Source organism: Cheilinus undulatus, linkage group 12 (assembly GCF_018320785.1).
Source record: "Cheilinus undulatus linkage group 12, ASM1832078v1, whole genome shotgun sequence".
In the NCBI taxonomy this organism is placed as follows: domain Eukaryota; kingdom Metazoa; phylum Chordata; class Actinopteri; order Labriformes; family Labridae; genus Cheilinus; species Cheilinus undulatus.
The window spans coordinates 12,411,484-12,434,626 of NC_054876.1; the positions used below are offsets into that span (position 1 = coordinate 12,411,484).

General features: G+C 40.2%; 1 protein-coding gene across 3 annotated transcripts in view; it reads right to left on the reverse strand.

Moving 5' to 3' along the window:
* Positions 1-16,206, reverse strand: part of gabra3 (gamma-aminobutyric acid type A receptor subunit alpha3) — a 232,004-nt gene extending 215,798 nt beyond the window's left edge. For all 3 annotated transcript variants that reach the window (XM_041801837.1, XM_041801835.1, XM_041801836.1), the window contains exon 1: positions 15,853-16,206. The gene's annotated coding sequence lies outside the window, so the exon portion shown is untranslated. The remainder of the gene's footprint in view (positions 1-15,852) is intronic.
* Between the last annotated feature and the right edge of the window lie 6,937 nt (positions 16,207-23,143).

The following is a 23,143-nucleotide window of genomic DNA, read 5'->3' on the forward strand; positions in this document are numbered from 1 at the left end:
TGCTAATCTTTTTTTGTCCTTGTACGACCTGATCCGAACTTGCCTGGGAACTTGAGATTGTTTATTTCCAGTCTGAAATCCTCAGACAGGAGCCTCCTGACAGATCCGTGCCAAGGTTAGAGACTAAAGGTGAACATGCTGCTGCTGTCGGGCCGTCTTCAAGTTTCCAACAAAGTGGCACTGCAATTAAAGTCGTTTTTATCACCTCCGATGTTTATCCTCCTTGCGTCCCCCTGCCTTCACTGATCTCACTACTTTGCATTCGTTATCCCCAGGACTCTCTCTGTTTATTGAGGCATTTACATTAGTCAGTCATTATAACCTTGACTAACAGATTCCCCGTGGCAAATGCAGAAAATTTGATACTTATTGTTGTTGACAGGGGCAATTTATGCTCTTATTTCAAGTGTAAAATCCCCCTGTGCATTTAAAAGATAGATTCCAACAGCTATCATCACACCTACACCGTGTTTGAGCATGGAGACGCAACAGTGATGTAAATTAATCCCTGCGAAGGAAACGTCTCTGTGCTGTACCTGCTGCAATAAAGAGTAGGCTGAGGCAGCATGAAAGAGGCCAAACGCAACATTAAAATGCCCACATTCCTTTGGCAGCCTGTAATTAAGGGAAAAAACATAATACTACGGTGTCAGTATTGAGCTGCTGATTCTTTGCTTTTTTGTACTTTGAGATACATTAAAAACATTTCATTTTACAGAGGGCATGTCATGAAACGGCGTACATCCAGCTCGTCAAACTGCTGTGTGACAATGTGATGAAAGCTCAAGCTATAAAACATCACACTAATGCGAGCTACTCCATTTACTCACCGTTTAAACTACTCTGACATGACCATACAATAAAATATGATACAGTATGATATGATGTGATGCAATAAGGTGAATATTACACCACATGATACAATACAATATCATACAGTATGATACTGCCTTGTTTTGTAAAATCACTTCTTGTGTTCACGTCACTCTCGTATCCTTACGCCTTTTACTGCATGAAATAGGTCTATTACATTATATTATACTAATGTGGGAATATGTAAGGCTTAGCATTTTATCTTTAATTGGCAGTTAAGTTAGAAGATCTCAGGTGACTACTAGTCAGGGGTGTCAAACTCAATCACAGCAGGGGCCGGATTCAGGATTCAGGTCCAACCTGAGGGCCTAACAGGGTCTACATTTAACCATAACTGTCAAGCTCATTTTCACCAGTAATAAAATATATAAAAAAAACAGCACTTATGATAAATCATTTGGACATTCAAAAAAGTTAAAATGATACATTTAAAGGCTGAAATCTGAGATAAAAATTCCAATTACTTAGTTCAAAAGATCAGAAAAAAATGTTTTTAAAGAGCAAATATATGAGGAAAAAGTTGAAATCATAAGTTTGAAAGGTTAAATATGAGATCAATTTTGAAATCATGAGTTTCAGATTTAAAATATGAATTAAAATTTTGAATTGTGAGTCTGATAGATCAAAATATGGGATTAAAAAGCTAAAAATTAGGAGTTAAAAATGTCAAAATATGAGCTAGAATCCAAAATGATGACTGAAAAAGTTAAAAATACGACTTGAGTTCAAATTTTGGAGTGTAAAAGGTCAAAATATGATATTAAAGGTAAAAATGAGTCATTTAAAATGTCAAAATATGAGAGAAAAATTGAAATCACATTTTGAAAAAGTCAAAATATGTGATTAAAAAGCCAAAGTAAGGAGTTGAAAAAGTCAAAATATGACTTAAAATTTGAAATTGGGAATCCAAACGATAAAAATGTGACATAAATTCTAAATCATGAGTTGAAAGGATCAAAGCATGAAATGAAAAGTCAAAATTATAAGTTTGAGTTGAAATCACTGGATGCAAAATTGAAAATATGAAATAAAACACAAATTAATTTCTTTCCCCTCATTCATGACTTTTTATTGAATCTTTCTTACTCTTTAATTTTTTCAGATTTTTATGGCTTAACAAAAATATTTTAAATAATCAAGTTGAAGTTTACATTACTATACTGGAGGAAATCTGCAGACCTCATACTGGTGGGCCAGTTATAATACAAATATGATATGATCTTGCAGGCCGGATATAATCGTTCTACGGGCCAGATTTGGCCCCCAGGCATTGAGTTTGACACCCCTGAACTAAGTAATGTAACTCACTACTTTTTTAGTAAGTAAGCAGTAATGTGTAATGGATTACTTTATTATTAGTGAGGAGTGATAAATAGACACATTTGGTCAAAGTGGCAGGGAAGTTCATTTAGAGCACCATTTTTTAAAACTAAATCTAAACATTTGGCATCAGTGATTGGATAATTATCACAAGTTAGGACAATGGTATAACGCAATGTTGATATTTTGTCCCAACTTGAAACTAAAGCAAGCATTTCCTTTTTTAATATACAATTACCGCAAAGATTGTTCAATAAATGCCAGTCATATTTAGAGTTGACCAGGGGTGTAATGAGATCTTGCAAGATTAAAATGTCACAAGATTTCTTGTCAAGGTAAGAAATGTTTTGCGAGATTAGCTTGCTACGGATGTAGAGCAGCTGCTACCATGAAGTGGTCCAACTGAAGTGAAAAGTGCCTTCAACTCGCTGCCTCAACTTTCTTTCACTTATCTCTGGGCGATGTAGCCCTTTGCCCCTTAACCTGACGAGAACACGCAAAACCAAGAGAAAGAGCTAAGATAAGGTCTAATAGGTAGAAATGGGATTGGCCTCAGATCTTGTCACGTCATGTCTCTTCCTACCTATAAAACCTATAAAACACTAATATTTAATCATTTATCTGGTCAGACTCCAAAGAAGCAGTGAGTCTGTGTGAGTGACAAGCTGGGATGCTGGGACATTTTAGAAACATTTAAAAAAAACTAAAGAACTACTGAATTAGCAACTTATTTCCTGGATTTTCTGTCCACCAGGGCTGAAATATGAACATTTTTGAAGCCTAAATACTGATTGTGAAATTTTCAGAAACTTTTCTGTTGCTTCTTATAGTCCAATAACTAAAGACTCTTCTACTACTGTCACACACAACAAAGAAGAAATTTAAAAGTTTTTGATATTTTTGCATGAAAATGTACTAAAACACAAACTCTTCCATCATAATAGAGTGTTAAAATGTTTATTTCTTACTTCCTGCAGGTCTAAAAGCCTCTCATACTACTTTTGACAATGCGGGGTGATTGATTGAGGCCTTGGAGTTATCTATAGGCCAATGCCATCCTATACAAGAAGCACAGGTTAGATAAAAACCAACATTTCCACGTATTCTGATGGATTATAAGAGGCTTGCCAAATCAGTTAACAACCCAAACATAAAAGGTGCTATCTACAGCAGGGAGCACTGAGAGAGCCTGTCCTTGCTCCCACATACTCCAATAGTTTGTTTTTACTACGTGTGAGTGTCAAGCTTAAAAATGAATTTAATCAAGATTCACTGCACGCTGCCAAAGCAGAATCCCACAATACAAATTCACTGTTTCAGTTAATTATTGGTTGAAGCCTCTCACTGTTAAGATCAGGTATTGAGACCCTGCTGTTGTTGTGTTGGGAATAATTAGATGGTGGCACTTGTGATTCATACAATTTCATCAGATTCATTAAAGAAAATGCACGACTATTAAATTTACTATTTCCTCTTGACATCAGCGAAGGACCCTCAGGACTGCACAATAACCCCCCTCCTAATATCATCAGGAGATACACCTGGTTACCTGGGCAACAGCTGTGTGTGTCATGGGTGTCTGTGGTAGAAGTACTTCCTGATGGAGCATATTTTCTCTGATTGTGTTGGTTACTTTTCAGAAGAAACCAACAGGACAAAAGATATCCTAACAAAGGAGATTTTTTCAGTCTCCTGCAGGAAGTTATGCAACCATGTGAGGCTTTAATTGTCTGTTCCTGTGAGCCTGCAGCTTCAAACACAGCAGAAGTGTGCCATCACTCCCTCTGAGCACGCTACTATGTGACAGCAATATGTGCCATGCACCTTGATACAAGAAATATGCACCTGCTGTCTCTGCAGATAACCTTGAAGCTTTGCTTTTCAACAAACCTGGATCAGGAACAGAATCTGACCGCTCATTATCTTTGACTTGAAAAGCCCAAAATGCCTCTTAATCCTCTGCCAACTTTGATGAAAAGTTCATTCTTTAAAGCGTTATTTGCCTTCTGTGCCAAATTAATGCAGAAGTGGGGCATTATTTCAGAATCTTTTAAAAGGTTTTGCAGTTTTTTTCTCCAATGTAGTTTGTCCTGATGTGAAGCTTCAGGCAGCAGGAGGAGTCTGACATTTGAGAAATTTTGATTGTCAACCTCAAAGGTCACGGCAAACCCTGAAGACTTATTAAAAAGGAGGTAAAAATAAGCGGGAGCACAATGGCTTTTATATTCTCTGCAACCTCCACTTACAAACGGGAACTTATAAAATTGAATCTCAGAGCTTTTTTTTTAGCTTCAAACTTATTATCTTAAAATAAAAGCCTGTTTGAGCTGTGAGATCTTGCCTTTTAATTGCAGAACTTGTTTCTGCAGTAGAGATATGAGACACAAAAGACAACATCTGCTCTGAAAATTGTTTCTAAGCTCAGGTATTACTAGACGATAAGTGTTCCTGATAAATTAAGAGGCAAATTATTGAGCTAAATGATTCACAAATGAAAGATTCTTTCCTTTTTCTTGTTTTTCTTCAGCTACAAAACACATCATTTTATGACAGGACTGATCTAATCTCAGTAATCTCAGAGGATCAATTTGAGCACTGTGTCTGTACAATTTTTGGCAGAAGCTCCGACATTCCTCCGACAGACAATATGTGATGATTTGCGCTGCACATAATGTACTTGTTGAAAGTATTTTATGCAGTTTTGGCAAGCAGTGAAAGTCCCTAATTTACTCTACTGTACATCCACATGAGATGGCTCTCTCTAGGAGTCCTCCGTCTCTGCCAGCTATCCCAGTAATCGCTTTGAGGAGATTCTACCTAACAAATCACAGATGCGCGAGAGAAAATTTGTGCAGGATTAAGATCGGTGACAATCACAGAAATGATCGTTTATCAGTGGGCGTCTGGAGGTAGCATTATTCCTATGTGAAACGGAGCTCCGGTGATTAATTCTCTCACTCATAAATGGGGAAATGATGGGAGCAGGAGGATGAATGAGGTTAGTAAAATTCCCAGAAGCAGGGAATATGTTGAGAAATTCAGGGTAATGCAGAAGCACTCCACAACCTTAAAATATTCAATTTCCTCACTCGGTTTTACGAATTATGGTTGGTGGTGCTGGATGAGTGAAGTCTCCATTTCTCCCTCTCTGTATTAACCCAGCACGGCCTCCTTATTGTCCTGCTTTGTTCCACTTCTCATCGTATTTGCCCCCTGTGGAGCCAAGCTGTAAATTTTCCTCTCGAAGCTTCTTGGTCATGACTGACATGATTGTGGTCGGGGCTTCTATATATTTAGAGGGCTGTGGTGATTCCTCCTGTCAGCTGTTATCATCATCATCAGACTGTAGCTTTATGTCTGAGCTCAGAGTATGTTTACATCTCTAAACAGGCTTCTATAGGGCTCTGTCTGTGTGGGGGTTTCTGTGTCTATAGAGGCTAGGCAGTATGGCAGAGAACATCGCCACCACAGCTTTTTCTCTATTAATCATTATCGCTTCATATTTTGATAACACAGCCAGTTTAAGGAGTTCCCTAAAAGGAGGGAGAAACCAGCTGGTTCATCAGAAATCTCCAGGATATATTTACATAAGCACATTTAAGGGTGTTTGTTGATTTTTTGCTCTTATGCACATATAGCATGTCTGAGCTGAAGCTAACATCACCTAAGTTTGCCTAAGCATTCCTCCATGAAAATGTTTAAATATGAGCCAGATGCATAGACCTACTACTCTGCCCTGAAACCAGTGAAAGACTTTCATGCTAAAAGTCAATGAGTTTATGAAGGGGCTGTGAGCTGAGCTGCTGCTAACAAATTCAACCTGGCCTCTTCCTGCATTTTCACTCTCATACTCCACACCCCTCCCTGCCACCCCTTTTTCTCTATTTCTGTCTAACCATAGGGACCAGGATGGTTCTTCATGCCTGGGAGCCACAGCAGATCCCCTAAGCTTTCCAAAATCAATGCCAGCTGGATATTAAACATCACTAAATTTGAATAATCATTCCAATATCACTAGAAATTTATTGTCAAAATACATCCTGTTGATGGGTGGTCCTGGCTAGAGAATAGCTCATTAAGAGGTTGGCATGTCGATGGAACGATTCCTCGTGGGTCCTGACTTACAGTTTCACCATGAGCTGATTTCTGCTAAAGTGAAGCAAACAGATCTGTTGATGAGAAATGGTTCAAACAAGAAATGAGTCTATGCTGTGCTCATTTGTGAAGGGGCTTTGAACTGAGATGTTTCTGTTCTAGCTTAGTTTGTTAACTTTAGCATTCCTTTGGTATTTCCACATAGGTTCTCATTCATCCAGGTTATCCAAATCTTCGCTGAGTGGGCAGCTGTGCTTAACTGAGGTTCTTGAAGATGTTTCACCTCTCCTCCAAAAGGACTTTTTCTTTGTTCTAAAGTGGCTTGGGCCTCTGTTGACCATCCAAACACTAATGATCCAGGTGGTCCCTGAGAGTCTTTCACAGATGAGTCACCTGAGTCATATGAGAGTTGTTGGCAGACTCTTAGACCCAGTTTTACCTGAGGGTGTGTCCTCCTGGGACTCTTTAAGGTTTGTCAGGGCTGCATAATGTTGGATCCTGTGATCCAGCGTGAAAGCTTTGTTTTAATTACTGATATAAGGAATCCAAGCTGCTGTGGGGGATAAAAAGGGTCTTAGTCTGCCAACCTCTGTTCAGATGGATTTTCCAGCTTCATGTAGAGGGCTTCCTTAACACCTCTCTCAAACCAGCGAGCTTGGGACGTGCAGTTGTGTAAGGGTTGTTTTGTGTCTCTGATTTTAGTACCTCAGACTAACAAGAATTTACACTGCAAATCATCAGTGTCAATTTAACTCCCATAGAGTTAAATTTAACAGTTTCTGAGTTTATGTAATTCTCACATGTTCTGAATTAAATAAACACTTTATCTGTCTCAAAGAGTTAATTTCTAACACTCACAGTGTTATAATTTACCATGGCTGTCAAAATTAATCAAGTTAATCGTGATTATACAGCTGAAAATAAGTGCACTAACATGTTTTAATAGTGATTAATCACATGCTTTATTGTCCCTTTCAACACAATTTGGTTATGGCAGCCTCATCAGTGATGTAAGTCCACCACTGCTCATTAATGTCTCATTTGGACATGGTGGACATGATGATCCATCCAACCATTTTTTTCTTATCCCGTTGGGGTCGAGGGGGGCTGGAGCCTATCTCAGCTGTCATTGGGCGAGAGGCGGTGTACACCCTGGACTGATCGCCAGTCAATCATAGGGCTGAAATGTTGAGACAGACAACCAGGCAGCCTCACATTCACACCTACAGCCAATTTAGAGTCACCAATTAACCTAACAAGTATGTTTTTGGTGGTGGGAGGAAGCCAGAGTACTCGGAGAGAACCCACGCATGCACTTCTTTCATTTTTAATCCATAGCATGTTTGTTTTTCTGTGGTTTAATCTATGTTTAAATCTTCAATCTACCTCTGAAAGTAGGTAAACAGGAAGTCAATTACCCTAAATGTAAGAAAGAAGAAAAAAATGACACAAAAACAAAATAATTGAGATTGACTGCAGAAATTATGTGATCAATCACGATTAACCATTTTTATCTTTTAACAGCTCTGATTTTTACACATGAAAGGGTTCTTTTGACACAATATTGTGTCATTTTCTTTCACTTTGGGTGTAAATTTGAGATATTTATAACTTAAATTGTTAACACATTTTAATACACTTTACGTATAATAAACATTGCAAATACACGTTTAATACCTGTGGCAAAGTCATATGTCTTATGACAAAGATGGAGCAAAGAGACAGACACAGAGCTAGAATAAGTGCTTTGGTGTACGTCGGCACTCCGTCCTCAAAAATAGACCACCCACTGACACAACCAGGAAGAAACCAATGTAGTGGATAACTTCACTCATGGTGCAGAAGTGTTTAGCATCACAATAACAATAATCCACCAGAAACATGAGCAAAGAAATCATCATGATTCAAAGGCATCATCTAAGCAAATCTAAAGATAGTTTATCAAAATCAACTCTGAAATATTTTCCCTAAAAATACAACACTTCAGTTTTTGCGGTTAGCCTGGAGCCATATTATCTGCAAAGTCATGACTGTTTTTTTATAAAGACCAGGGCTCTCATTTATAGAACTATACATAGCACCCATACTAAATGTGTATGTGAGCCAAAAACCTGCTAAAAATAATTGAGATTTGTACCACTGTGAGCCTGCACGTCTTTATTAAATGTTCTCTTCTTGGAAATGTGCACACATGAATAAGCTCCCTACTCCATCCTCTACAAGCCTCCATTCAATCATACACGCAAAAGTCAATATGAATGAAAATGCATAAAGATGAGCTGGAAGTTCAAAAGTGTTTGGTGATCAGTTACAACAACTGGATGAGGCTACAGAATGATTTTTCACACTTTTTGTTGTTGGATTTCAACATCAAACAATCAAGTTATATTTCACTCATCTGTGCTGCGGGTGAGGCTTTGAAAAAGAAATCAATTTTTGTTGGGTTTTTTTGTATAGCACCAATCCATGTACAACATCATCTGAAGAGCTACACAGAGGAAGCATACAGAAGGTGAAAGGGTGAAAAGAATCGTTCCAAGCACAGAGCCTTCTGGAACTCCCTATATTCTTGTATGGCAGGTTGTTTATGCATTGGAGTATGCATGAGACTGACATGACACTGTCATAATCATGGCATGACACCTGTATGAATTCTGTCATTAGGTGCCATTTGGTCAGTTATGTCACATTAAATGCAATGAAATAAGAGCACACCCACCTCTACAAACACCACTTCACCACCGGACATCCTGAATCAAGAGTGGAAGCTTTCAGGGTAAGTGGTTGCGTTGCAGCTTTTTCCCTTACCTGGAGAGCCCGTTTCCATGTACGTGTACGACGGATATCCATAGATCCATAAATATACGGACATGCCACCCAGTGTTCACTGCAAGGAACTGCACTTTTTATACGGCTGGATTAAAAGCTGAACTACCTGTAGCGATTAGGGAGAGGATAATATTTTCCAGGTGTTGGCCACCAAGCAGCTTTTAATGTGTGTTTACTGAAACTACTGAGATAAAACGGGACTAATATTTCACATGAAGAAATAATTGAAGAACTTGGTAAACCAGGGCAGCAGCTTAAATTTCAAATCAAGACATATGAACGGTCAAATGAGCTAAGTGCTAGCTTTAGCCATTCAAATGTTTGTTTATATGTTAAATAATCTAATCATCCCTTCCTAACTTTTCCCTTAATGTCTGTACATATCTCACACTACCAAAAGATTATAAAGCACATCATATCAACTCATAAATCCTGATATATTTCATGTCACAGTGGTTAATATGACTGCATATCATATCAAGCTGATAAATATGAGTCTCTGTAGCTATTTGGCAGCTTGGTCAGCTGCGACCAACCGTACGTATGTGGAAACAAGGTGTAAGTAAAAGGTGACTCTTACCCCACTCCCCCCATTGTTGCAATTCTTTATGCTAGTGCAAAACAGCTTACGAGATCAAACAATGTCAAAAGTGTCATGTCTTATGCATACTCTTTCAAATAAAGTGTTATCATCCTTTTTTTTTTTTTAAGTAGAAATAGCTCCCGGGTATGTCGATATGGATTGTGGAATGAAGTTTAGGATTTAGTGAAAATAAATGTTTCAGAGTCGTCGATATAATCTGGCTTCAATTCACCATCTCACCATCTGTACTGTCAAACCCTCTTAACTCTTAAATGATTCTTACCCGTAATTTCCACATAGGACGACTGCGCCGCGCACCAAGGCGCCGCGGGTTTGGTCCGACTGAAGGTGAGCGACCTCACCCACTGGAAGCAAGTCTAGAGCGCTGCACCGCAGAGCGCAGCCCTGATCAGCAGGAAGAGCTCACAGGAGAACTGCAAGTTTACGTAGGAATAGTATGTCAACAGCAGACTAGTTTACCTTTGGGGCTTAATTTATCATCCTGTCTGGTATAAGTCCATAATATTACTGCATCCACCATTGGGTGAGTACATTAGGAAGTTCAAAGGTTAAAGTTTGATTATAGTATCTGTGGTTTTATGTAAATTTTTTTGACTAAATATCCCTAAAAGTTAACTTTTCCTCATCAATGGCTCTGTTGTAGCTCTGTGACCCACTGACCTCTCGATGACCCTTTGCTCTCGCTGCAGGATGAGACGTAATGTTGATATAGTGATGATTTACGATCGGGAGTCCGTGCATTGTGTTGCATTTTGAAAGAACCGGATATTCTACGCCTGTGACTCCCTCTTCTGGAGCTTTCTGATCGACAGGTATTGATGTGGTTTGGCAGCGGCCGGCGATGAAAACAGACCTGCAGCATATCTAGAACAAAGCATAGCGAAGTGTCCGTCCAGGCATGCGCCACTGCCGGTCTGGAGCGCCGGCTGTGGAAATGCTCTGATAGGCTAGAGAGGGAGTGATTTGCTCCGCAGTATGATTCGTCGTGTAATGAACCTGGGTCATATGAACCGGCAGTTTGTGGCGCGTTTGCTGTATGTGGAATTTGGAGGTTATGGTCGATCTTGTCTCAAGTCTCGGCTTGTCTCGGTTTCCACCCCTGAAAGTCTTGGTCTTTCCTTGGTCTCAGTACATTCAGGCAAGTTTTGGTTTTGGATAGTTTGGTCTTGAGTAAAACACTTTCAACAGTTTAATCTCAGAGTCTCTTTGGGAAAACTGATATTTGGAAAAAGTGCTGCTGGTTGAGCTGATTTCTTATAAAAGTTTCTTCATCAACAAATAGCTCATCAGAATCAAATTCTAAAGTTGCTTTATTTTTCCCGCTACCACATTTTTTCTCTTTAAACGCACGTTCCCGATCCCTCTACCAGCAGCTCAAAGAAACCTTTGCAGGGAAAGCAAGTAAAAAAATAACCTGCAATTGGTTGTTTTCTGCATGTTTAGCAGTGTTTTAAGCTGTTTTGTCCATTAAAATCCAGTGAAAATGTATCATTAAGTATATTATCTTAATTTATGCAAAAATGTTAAGAATTCTCTGTTGAGCTTGTTTATTGCACAGCCCTTGTTTATTTGCTGTAGCTGAGTGGAGGGTAAACTTATTATGTAGCATAGTGAGCCTTTTCCAAAACATGTTGTGAACATTAACACTAATTTATGGCCTGAATATTTGCATAATGCTAGAAAAACTAAATCAGTGCTCTCCCTTAACACTTTGGGAGACATTACCCTCATTTATTTTGTAATCACTGGAGATACTTTGCATTTTACTGCATCACTCCTTACTGTGCCTCCAGGAACAATATGGAAATTCTAATCCCTGCAACTATCTACCTCCATCTCTGCTACACGTTTTATTTGACTGCATCTGCACGCAGAACCCGAAGAATAGCAATTACAAACACATCCTCTAATCGCGCTTCTTCAGACGGAGCAGGTTGACGAAGTCACACAAGCACAACATATCCATCTGTAGCTCTTAGAAAAAAACGATAACACCTTCTCTGTCAACAAAATCTGCTCTGCCTGACACGTTCCCCGCTGGACAATAAATCTGAGTTTGCTTCCTCTCCACCACGCAGCCACTCACTGTGAAAAGCGGCTCTGTGTGTCTCAGCCGATGAAGAAACTGGCTGAGAAAAAGTCATTTACTTGTGGTCACACTCATGAGTCCAGGGAGTCATCGCATTATGAGCCCTGTAGCGTGCAGGCTGAGAGACGGTGGAGGGGGGGAGGCTGCAAGGAGCTACAGATGACTGTGCAGTACATCAAATGAGAGGTGTGGTGAAAACATAAATATGTGATGTGCAGGGGACGAAAAAGGACTGAAAATGTAGCAGAAAGGAGGACAGAGAGGAGAGAGAGTTGGGAAATTAGCCTCAGAATGAAAGACAGCGTGTAACCTTGATCTGGAAGATGTCCAGTAATTAAGAGCAGAGCACGACCTCTGACACTGGCTGGATAGAAACCTGAAACATGAAGCTAATTATACATTGGTCTTCTTTATGTGAAGCATCAGCTTTAATCTGCTTTTTTTAACTGGTGAACACCATTGTTTACCTCTAAAGCGTGATGCTGCAAAATCGAGAACATTATTTTGTTATTTGCAATTATTTCTATTTGTCATGCTTCTGTGTGAGGGAAAAATATGAAGCATGAAAATGTAACGCACACTAAAGAAGTTATAGCCTGATATAACTGCAATGCAAAACTGTAAATGGATCTTTAAAATATATATATCGAAATCAACAGTTAATACCCAAAATACCATCCAAATTGTAAATCAATAGTATTGGGGAGGTAGCTCAGGACATGGCACAACACAAAACACAAGATGCAGCACTATACAAAACAATGCAATAGGATAACATGTGATGAGATGCATTGCAACACAGTAAGATTCAATATAATGTGTTTTTATACAGTAAGGCCCAAAACAGTCAACCTTGCATGGCAGATCGATTGGCAAGATTCCATGTCTGTACTCAGGCAAATCCGTCTTCTAAATCTCCAACCTGAAATGACTGAGCTGGTCTGAGAACCGATCTGACCAATCAGTGTCCCTTTAAGAGAACAAGGGGTAGCTACCTGTGGGATTTAGTTGTAAAGAAAGCCGATAGCAATGGCTACTATTGGTGTAGCAATTAACTCAGATGTAGCTAAGCGCAAATAACAGCATGCAAAGCTTTTCATGATTTAGATGTTTTTTTTCTCTTTTCATCAGCTTAAGTTTGTGGTAGTCATAGGCGGGGTTTAGTTGTGCTGTAAGCTGGTGAATACAATGACTGCCAATGGTGTAGCAATTAGCTTGGATATAGCTTTCGTGTAGTAGCAGTTTTATCAGAACTGGACCATATTTCTTTATCAAAACAAGAGCACAAAACCACACTAAAAGCTTCTCTTAGAAGAGAAGAGGTTGTTGCACTTCTCCTAACTGAATCACCACAAGTTTTACCCATTAGCTCCATCATCCAAACAATACTGTCGAGCTCAGGTTACAACTGAAGCTGTGAATGCCTGCTACACTCATTTTGTCTTGTTGCTCTGATTGGTCCGTAATGAATGTGAAAAACCAAACATTCTTCCAATCACCTTCTGAGTATTTTTTTTTAAATCGTCCCAAATACTTTCATTGGGAGATTTCCCAGATGAATGTGAAATAAGTTCTATGCAACTGATATATAACAGTCTATCTGGCGTATCAGATTACAAAGTATATGATACATACGATATGATGAGCCTGATAAAATACAACCCAAAACAATATGATATGGAACAATTCAGATGACAAAATACAATACAATACAGATTAACAGATACTGATTTTCCAAGGCTGACACGATACAGATTACTGATGAGACTGATAACCAACATTTATAACCAAAATGTATTTAGTATGACTAGCAAAATGTTCTTTCTGGGACAAAAGTAAAATTGCATTGTAAAAAAAGTGAAAAAGACCCAAAACAGTTCAGCGTTAGCGCTGTCAACACCAGCAACAGCACAGAGCAACACAGTATCAGCACTGTGCCAGTGGCACTCAGACCTCAGTGTTTATTGGCTGATGTTCGTGGGAAATCTAGCCAATCAAACAGTGATGTGGGCGGGCTTCAGGTGAGACTGTGGAGAGCCGCATCCCACAGTCGGGACAAAGTGGCAGACTTTTTGAATTGTTAATTTTATCAGTGATCTGAAATGTAAAATGCAGACTCAGTTGGCCAGATATTGGCCCCAATAATTGGTCAGGACGTTAATGATATGACAAGTTTTGATATGAGATATGATACGATACAACACAACATACAGCACAATACGGTATACGACATAATTTGATAAGATACAAAATATCTGACCCATGATAACAGTAACAATCTGCAACAGCAATAATCAGTAAAAACCAATAAAATAAGCACACACTGTCTGGTAAAGGTAAAGCTTGATGATTAGTCTTTCATTCACTGCTAAACTGCACCTGTTTCACCTCTTATCATGCCCTATTGTTGTTGTTATTTTTGACTGTCATTATCCTGATGTCTTCCCTTTTTCCCCTGCTCATGTCTTCTTCTTTGGCCAGTTTAGTTCTGTTCACATTATCCTCACCACAAGGAGTCATTATCAACACTGTGAGCTGAATTAGTTATTATTTCTAATAAAATACTGCTTTATGGCACCAGCCATATGATAACAAGTGTCCCACACGTCAGGATGAGGATTTATAGCTATTTTAATATTTCCCCCACCTCTAATTTGAGAACAGACCAGAACAATGCACTGTTTCATCTTGTCTGGCTCAGTGTCAATCAGCAAATTGTGAACATCAATGTGTGGGTGCTCAGTAGGGGACCTGAACAATACTGGGTAGAACCCTTTCATTTTCTATTTCCGTGACTGCCTCATCTCACAGAGCAGAAAAAAAACAACAAAACAACAAACCACTGTCTTCCTGAGCTTCTGTGTGTTCTTTGTTGACCCATATTAACATGTTTTTTTTTCTTTCTTTTCAAAGACCGGAAGTTACCAGTATACTCTTGGAAGACGGTGATATGTTTTTTCTTGAGTACTTGAATTATTTAGGCTGTTAGATCTGATGGTGTGAGACATCACTGCAGTTGAACATTGCTCAGCAGCATATGTGGTTATTGACACACAACATGCCATGCGTGCTCACAGACAGAGGAGGGGTGAGAGGACACAGAGGGGGGAGAGAGAAAAGGGAAGGAGATAGAGGATTGTGCTTTTAATGAGGAAGGCTTGTTTCTGCTTGCTAAATGCTACAGCAAAGCACAGTTTAGATTAGTTTAAATATTCAAGAGAGAGGAGGCTTGTGAGTGAAAAAGAAGGCAAAACTAAGACTGTTTTTCTCAGTCGTCTTAGCGCTTCATAGTATTGATTAGGGGGCATGCGTGACAAACACAGCACCGTTAACATTTATTTTACAGGCACTGTTGTTGTCATTGAGGGGGGGCTGTTAGCTGACACTGTCTGCGCTGTACCGGGGCTTTTATTCAAGGTTAAGTTAGCCCGTGCTCAACAGTCTTGTCACAGGTTGCGGTAGCTTGTTTCCTGACAGGGTTTTCACCAGCACGCAGGGTCAGAGCGCGAGCCCAGAGTTCCAGTGCAGGTGCGGATTTATTCCAAGTAAAAACGTCACGCGCGCCTTCCTTTAAACTGCCCATTAACGGAAAGTCACAATTATCGCTCCCGCCGTAGTGTCGCATTGTAGGCTATTTCACTGTCCTGAGAAGTCAAGCTGGATAAAAAAGCTTTTAACACCGCCATTACCTGAGCTTTGTTCCAACATACACAAGAAATTAAACAAACAAAAGCCACATCTGTTGTTTTGACCGCCAAAACTACACTTTGAAGACGCCGACGTGGGCTCTCAGATAGCGGGCAGCTGTGGCATGAAGCGCCGCATCCTCACAACAGCACCATCCCCACATGCGAGGGAGACCTGTTAAACCGTCAATTATACTGCGGTAGTTGTTGCATGTGAATGAAACATTGCCACACAACACATTTCCAACCGTCTCCTGCTGTTATCCTGGCAGCCACATGTGCGAAACCCCTCAAAACACGTCACATGAAAAAGACACCATAGGTAATGAGCAACATTTAAAAAAGAATAGTCTCACCAGCAGCAGCAGTAGTGACGGCTGTGTTCCTGCTCTTTCTTCTGTCTCCCGGCTGGCTTTCTTTGGAGTTAATGAGGTTCTGACGTTTGGTCCGTGTGCTTTCTCCCTCAGCTGTTACTGTCCACTGGGTTTGGGTTTTTTCTTCTTCTTCTCTCCAGCAGTGAAATAATAGGGGGAAATAATCGGCGTCCTCGCGCACAGCTCTGCCCTCTTCAAACTAACCTTCCCGCCCCCACCTCTTACCCATCTCAGATTGGTGCCGACCAGGAGGGGCAAACCCTGAACCCGAGGGCTGCTTTACAGGCGGTGATCTGTCACGCGGATCAATGCGCACATGGACACGCGCTGGACGTTTGCGCTGTTAACCGAGCAGCTTGTCACTGATGCTCCCGACAGCTGGAAGGGACTCCTGCTTTTTTTTTTTTTTTTTTTTTTTTTTTTTTCTTTCTCTCTTCTCTTTCTCGTGCGTTATTGCACAACAACCTCCCGGGCGGACACACAGCACTGAGTGGGCCCACTTATTCAGCGCGAGCCGCGGTTTGAGCACTGACGCAGGTGCCCAAGGTCCAACCAGGACCGACAGAGATGCCAAGCCTGTGAGCGGCGGCTGACAGTGATATAGCAATCTCATCTGAGTCATTGCAGCAGGAGGAAATAGGCGCACATAGTTTTCACTCCGTGACCTTGGGCTGGGGGGGTCTAATCTGTGAGAGGAGCAGTGGGGAAAAAAAATCAGTGCACGAGGAGGAGAAAAATGAGACCTTTCACCTTCATCTTCAAAAACATGCTGCAAGGTGCCCTTGTGCAAAGCGTGTAATGTCACCTCTAACCTCTGCTCATACAGCAGCAAATGGTACAAGACTGCACTCACACTGTGCCAAATCCCAGGTGTTTTTATGTGTGCAGTCAAAAGTCTCTGACCTGATTTTATTCTCCATTTAATGCACAGGATTAAACAAACAGCTGGCAAAAACAGGCTACTCTCAGGTGAATTCAGATTAAGTGTTTAATTTGAATATTTGATTGCTGTGGTAATAATGCATCAAGAGTGCCCTTGAATTTCTAATAAAGCTTTTCACTGACATCACAGTGTGTCCTCCTTGATTTCATAAGACCCTCTGTAAATTCCCCCTTCTCTGTTTTTTCTTTCACTGTGTTTACCTCTATTTCAGAGGACTCACATGTTGCATAGTTTTTGGTTGAGTATTTCTTTGACAAGCATGCTAATCCGATTAAACACGGATTACGTCTCGTGTCAAACCCTCATCTGTGATAAAAGCCTTACTTCAGTCTTCAAACTGCACTTAAACATACAAAATTACAGCTGAATATTCCATCTCCAGTGAGTTTGACGTGTTACTTATTCTCTATTTGAGGCACTGTAGCTTACATTACAAAACTGACCAGCTGAGGTCAGGTAACTTATAAATTAAAGCTCCTGTGAGAAGTTTTTGCTGTTTTATAGAGCTGTCCAAAATGATCATTAATACAGCTGTACAGCCTGTAGAAGCAAGTGAGACCACCAGTGTAAGGATTCATTATGTCTTTATGGTTGTCTGAAGCTGCAGCGGGGGGTATGTGCCAGAGGACGTGATAAAATGCACATTGCTGAAACAGCCTTCTTCGCCAGGAATTATACAACAGATTTTTTAAAAAATGAGGATGAGATTGTTTGCTAACTTACAGCAAAGAAATAAAAAGTACTACTTTGTCCAGAGGGGGCGCCAAAATCAGTATGTACCAAAAGTTCCTCACAGGAGCTTTAAATATATTTTATATATATTTTAAATATATATTTTATATATATTTTATGGAGGGATTATTCTACATTAAATTTGCAACACAAGGATCTGTCCTAACTTTTCCCACTGAGGGCCACATACATAAATGTATAAAGATGCTGGGGCCACTTTAATATCTACGAGGTGACATACATGAAACCAATATAACATAGGTTAATATATGCTTTGACTGAGTATGCCTTGATGGCTGGTTCATTCAGGAAACACATGTGATTTGCAGCAGTTATTGTCTAGCACCTATAGCTGTTGTTTTATATTTGGTGGTGTGGATGTTCATCAAGCATCCTGCTCTTCCTATGCTGATAAGGAAAGCCTAAGGCAGGGAAAAAGCAGCAGAAACCCCAGAGCAGAGCAGGCATCAATGACAACTAAATGGCATTGATGAAGTCAGAAGCAGAATAAAGGAGGAGCTGGGGTGGAGGAAGGTTGCAAGAGCAGCTTGCAGAGAGGCTGGAGCAGTCTACATAAGGCAGCTTGAGAGCGATCAGCCAATAGAGTGCTCAGAGCAAATCAGCGGGAAAATACACAACCATTTCCAGGTTTGTGGGGATGCCAATTAGCTCTCAGGGGGCCTGTTTGGCCCTACCTAGCACTGGCTTCGCCCCTAGAATATTATTGCTGCTTGGCAAGAAATTATTCTTTTGGTAGCCAATATGTTTACCAAAGTGTTCTTTCAATTTAATCACAAACACATCAATAAATTCTTCTTGTCAAGATGTTTGTTTACAGAATTGGCATGGTAGCGCCACCTTGTGCTAAGACCCTGAAGTGAAACACAGTCCAGCACAAGCTTCATGTTCAAATGTGGACCATATTTCATATTATTTCTATAAAAACTGGACCGTGGGCCACATTTGGCCCCCAGGCCATAGTTTGGACATTCCTGCTTTAGCTGTTTTGTAAAGCCTAATGCTGAAATCAAAATTGCCCTCGCAAGTCTAACAGTTGTTAATAACCCTTATGTGATGTAGACTACTTACTTTCATGTTGTACACATTAGGAATACACAATACTAGATTTCTTTTACTTGAATATATCTAATTTGCTGATATTTCCAAACTAATTTTAGCTGGTGCTGATATCACAACTGATACATGAACACAGGGGTGGAAAGTAACTAATAACATTTACTCAAATTACTGTAACTGAGTTCTTTTTTTGTGAGCTTGTTCTTTTTTAAATACATTTTGAAATCAGTAATTCTATTTTTGCCTTAGTAAGATTCAACCAGAAACTGTACTTTTACTTGAGTAAAATACTCTTGTACATGTTCCACCTCTGTTGGCTACACAGTAGTAAAAACGAGAGAATGATTCCACATCACATACAGAACAGCTGCTGTACACAGCAAACCTGGAGTGTTTCTGGTGGATTGTTGTGGTTTTTGTTGTTTGACACATTTGCACCATGAATGAAGTTATCCACTGAGTTTGAGTTCCAGTCTGGGACTTTAGGTGACCCTAATGGGCGCATGCTGCATCAGTATGCACTGCCTTGCCAGGAGGTTGACTCTCTGCTTTGTTCTTGACAGAAAAGATCCACCTTGCCACAGATTTTCAAGAGTTTCAAGACTTTTAGTTGTTAAATTCAACTCTACATGAGTTACATTAACAGTATCAATTTTGCAGTGCATTTTGCTTCATTATAGAGCCGTGACTTTCCCTGAACAACCTTGTTTGAAATCTGTTCTCCTCTTCTTACCATTATGGAAAGATACTTTACTGTAAAACTCATCAGTAGCTACTCTGTAGTTAAAGTCAACTTTAAATTAAATACCCTTTACTTTTACTTGAGTAGATTTTAGGCCAGTGCTTTTACTTCTTCTTAAGCCCATTTGAACAGGAGTAACTGTACTTTTACTTGAAGAAAATTGTTGTGTTCCTTTTCCTTCTCTGTAGCACTAACAAATATCTGAGCTCTTCCTCTCATTTGATGGTCTGTTTGTTTTTGAAGCAGACATAAAACAAGACAAGCAACAGTTGATACTATAATAAATGGTAGACTTATTCTTTTTCAAATACTGGCAGTCAGTGATAAAACAACAGAAATTCATTTCTTTGGATTTCATGTATAAACAAGCTTTATCTGCCTTTTTGAGAGCGACAGTCAACACAGTAACAACCTGCTGACAGACAGTGAGCGACAAAGAACACTCAATAAATGTGTGACCCTTTTTTACCGAGCTTCTCCTTTCAAATTAAAATTAATTCTCCCAATTAAATATCACATTTACCTGACAGTAGGGGACCTCAATGAAACAATCCTGAAAAATTTTCTGAATAGAAAAAAACACATGCTTCTCAAGTGTCAAAAAGTTAACCAGCTTAAATTTAGACCTAAAAGTTCAGTCCTTCGAGCACCCTGGATACATTAAAGGTACAATATGTAATTTTTGCAGTGAAATCTCTCTATCTTTTCTTACTTGACTAATCCTTGGAGCATCATTTCACTCTGCCATCAGTTGCAAGTTCAGTCGCCCAAGTTCACCCCTGTAGTGTGGAACTACATCTCTCCTGATATCAATAATATTGTGGTCCCCACTAAGTATTTTCAGGTTGAATCCCCTCTGCTAATTACTTATTCAAAACTGAGGACCCTGTTGAATAAACTCTGCATAAGTGTTTCTACCTAACAGTTAGCCACTGTCTTGGTTTCATTGATGAATTTCCCATGAGGGGAGAAAAGCAGTTAAAAGTGGCTTCCCTTTTAGCCTTGCAGGAATTCAATAGAGGGTCGCTTACAGCCTATGTTGACTTCCAAAGGCCATCTGACTCTCTCTGCAGGGGTGCCCTCCAGAGAATTATGGAGCTCCTTGGGGTTCCCATGTACGCTTGTCAAGCTGATGTCTGCCCTATACTCTGGTACAGAGTGCTGACTTATTCCCCGTTGATTCTGGGATAAGAGGTGCATCTTAGCTCCCATGCTCTTCCGCACCTGTATGGACTGGATAATGGGGCGATTAACAGGGCAGCAAACCATGGAGTGTTATTTGGTGGTGTCTAGATTACGGATGTTCCTTAGCGTCTATATCTGTATTCAGCTAAACGCTCATTTAAATTTTGTTAAACTGACTAGTCTAAAGAGGAGAAAATCCTTAGAAAACAGTCAGATTCCTCGCAGGGTCATAGTGTGAGTGGTTGTGATGTTAGCCTGACATACCCTCTACAGCAAGGCTAACATTACAAGCTAGCACTGCCAGCCTTCATTCCTCTTTGCAGATTAATATCGTGCTTTGATATGTGACCTCTTTTCACTTCAGGTGGAAGTTATACGTGAGTTCAACCCTCGACAGCCTACATACCACTTTATTTCCATTTACTACTTTAAAAAACGGTCATACTGCGCTGTTCCTACATAGTACTAACCGCTTAGCCAACTGAAGCTACAGCAAACTCTAGTGGCAGGAGGTTCGTTACTGTTTAAAAGAGCATTATAGACCAGGATGGGTAATTTGGTGAATTAACCATGTGCATCCTTTGCTGCTGAGGCTGTGATCATTGCAGGGACTAAATGTCCTCGTGGGGGCTCTTAACTTGCTCATGGAGGAGGCTGAAGTGTTGAGGATGCATGTCTCCTGTGCCAAAACAAAGATCCAGGCATTTGGGGATGCCTTGGATGCTGCCATTGAATCTGTGTCTCTGAATAGGGGTCTTACTATACTCTTGTGAGGCCTGGACATTAACTGATTGCCAGAGGTGCCAGCTGGACTCCTTGGTGAGGACTTTGCACATTTTTGGGTATTGTTGGCAAGACCTTGTGTCTAATGCTGATGTGCTCCGGAGAGCAAGGATTGGAAGGGTCAGCTGTGCTTCTGGGGGCTCACTGCAGGACATGACTGGCTGGACCAGACTTCGGGGACACCTGTGTCCTTCATGGAGGGCTCAGCTGGGAAGAGACTCTGAGATATTAGGCATGGGAATGGCCCAGGACTGGACAATGGCCATCAGCAGGCCGGAGCAGTGCAGGGCTGAGGTTGGCTCTTCATTCATGAAACCAAAATGATGGTTTACTTTTTAGTAGACAGACCTTATGGAGGGAAATATTTGTCAAACTGACTCTTTAGTTCAAGATAAGATGTGGGAGGAGGTGTAGCTGAGCAGCTCTCGACTTGCCTTGTCTCTGTTTGTATGTTTGTTTCTGTTTTGATTGAGAGCCCTTTGATTGTAAAATTTATACACTGTGTGTTAAAGGAATGAGGATTATGAAAAAAACTTCCGCTGAGGTATGGCGGCTGGGAAAAACTCCATATATTCATGAAGACAATCTGCCAATATTTACTGCTGACATGTCCAATATCATGCCAATAAAACTGTGCATGCTGACTTAATTTTTCTGTCAAATGGCATGTAAATCTCAAAGATAGAGGCAAGCTGAGTGTGAAATAACTATTTGCAAGGCATGATTTCAGACTATTGACAAGCCCTTGTCCTAGGGAAAAAAACAGATTGAAAACACAATCTTCCTGCTTAATGTTGCACTCACAGTTAAACTACTGTCTGTGGCAGCAGCAGTCCTGATAATGTTGGTGCTCTGGAAGCTCCTGCAGTCAGACGACAGTAGCGAGGAGTAAACCAAACAAACATTTAACATTCATGAGGAATAAATGAGCAACTTCTGCAGACAAAGCCCTCTGAGACTCAAGTTATAATATCTGCTCAGATTATTTCCCAAACCCCTGGGGAGTTTGGTAAAAAAGCAGAAATGCAGCCATTAGTCTGGATGAATTCAGCAGGATAAACAGTGGAAGAATGGGAGGACAGGTATATTGTTTTTCCAGATGTATGTTGTCAGAGAATATCTTGTTTTTTAGCTTTGAAAAAATGCTTTAGTTTGACCTTTAAACACATGATAACCCCTCCCTTTGGAGAAAGGGAAGCTTATTATAGCATAAAGATAATCTCACAAAACAGGAGGAGCCATGTAACTCCAATGACAATAAACTTGAAGGCTTTGGTGACATTTTTAAGCTTAAAAACTTGAACTGTCCTCTTTCAGCCCTTCCTGGGATCAGAAGGCCAAAGCCAGATGCCTCTGTGTGCGATCCACCCCGAGCTTTCTTGCGTCTTATCCCTAATTAAGTTTCCTTAGAAGGGTTCCCCCCTCGTTCCTGCCATGGGTTTAAGGTCGGGTTGCAATTTTCATTTATCATTTTCATTTATTGTTTCATTGTGAAGCCTACGGAGACTGTAATTGCAATTAGAGGCTGTAATAAACTTGATTTGCGGAGAGCTCCTGTGGGCGAGGAGAGGAAGAGGTGGCGGCCTTTGAAACAGAGACACATGCAGACAGAGTTCAGGTGTCAGACTGTAGGTTTTTCTTTTTTTTTTTTTTTATTTAAGGGTGAAAATCATTACCAAGCACCCTAGAGCTAATGGCTTCCTGCCTGTATCATTGATGCCACCTGCTTTGTGTGCTGCCCTCTGGCTTATCTATCTGCCCTTATTTATTTTACGTCAAACCTTCCACCACACATTTGTAGATCTTTCTCA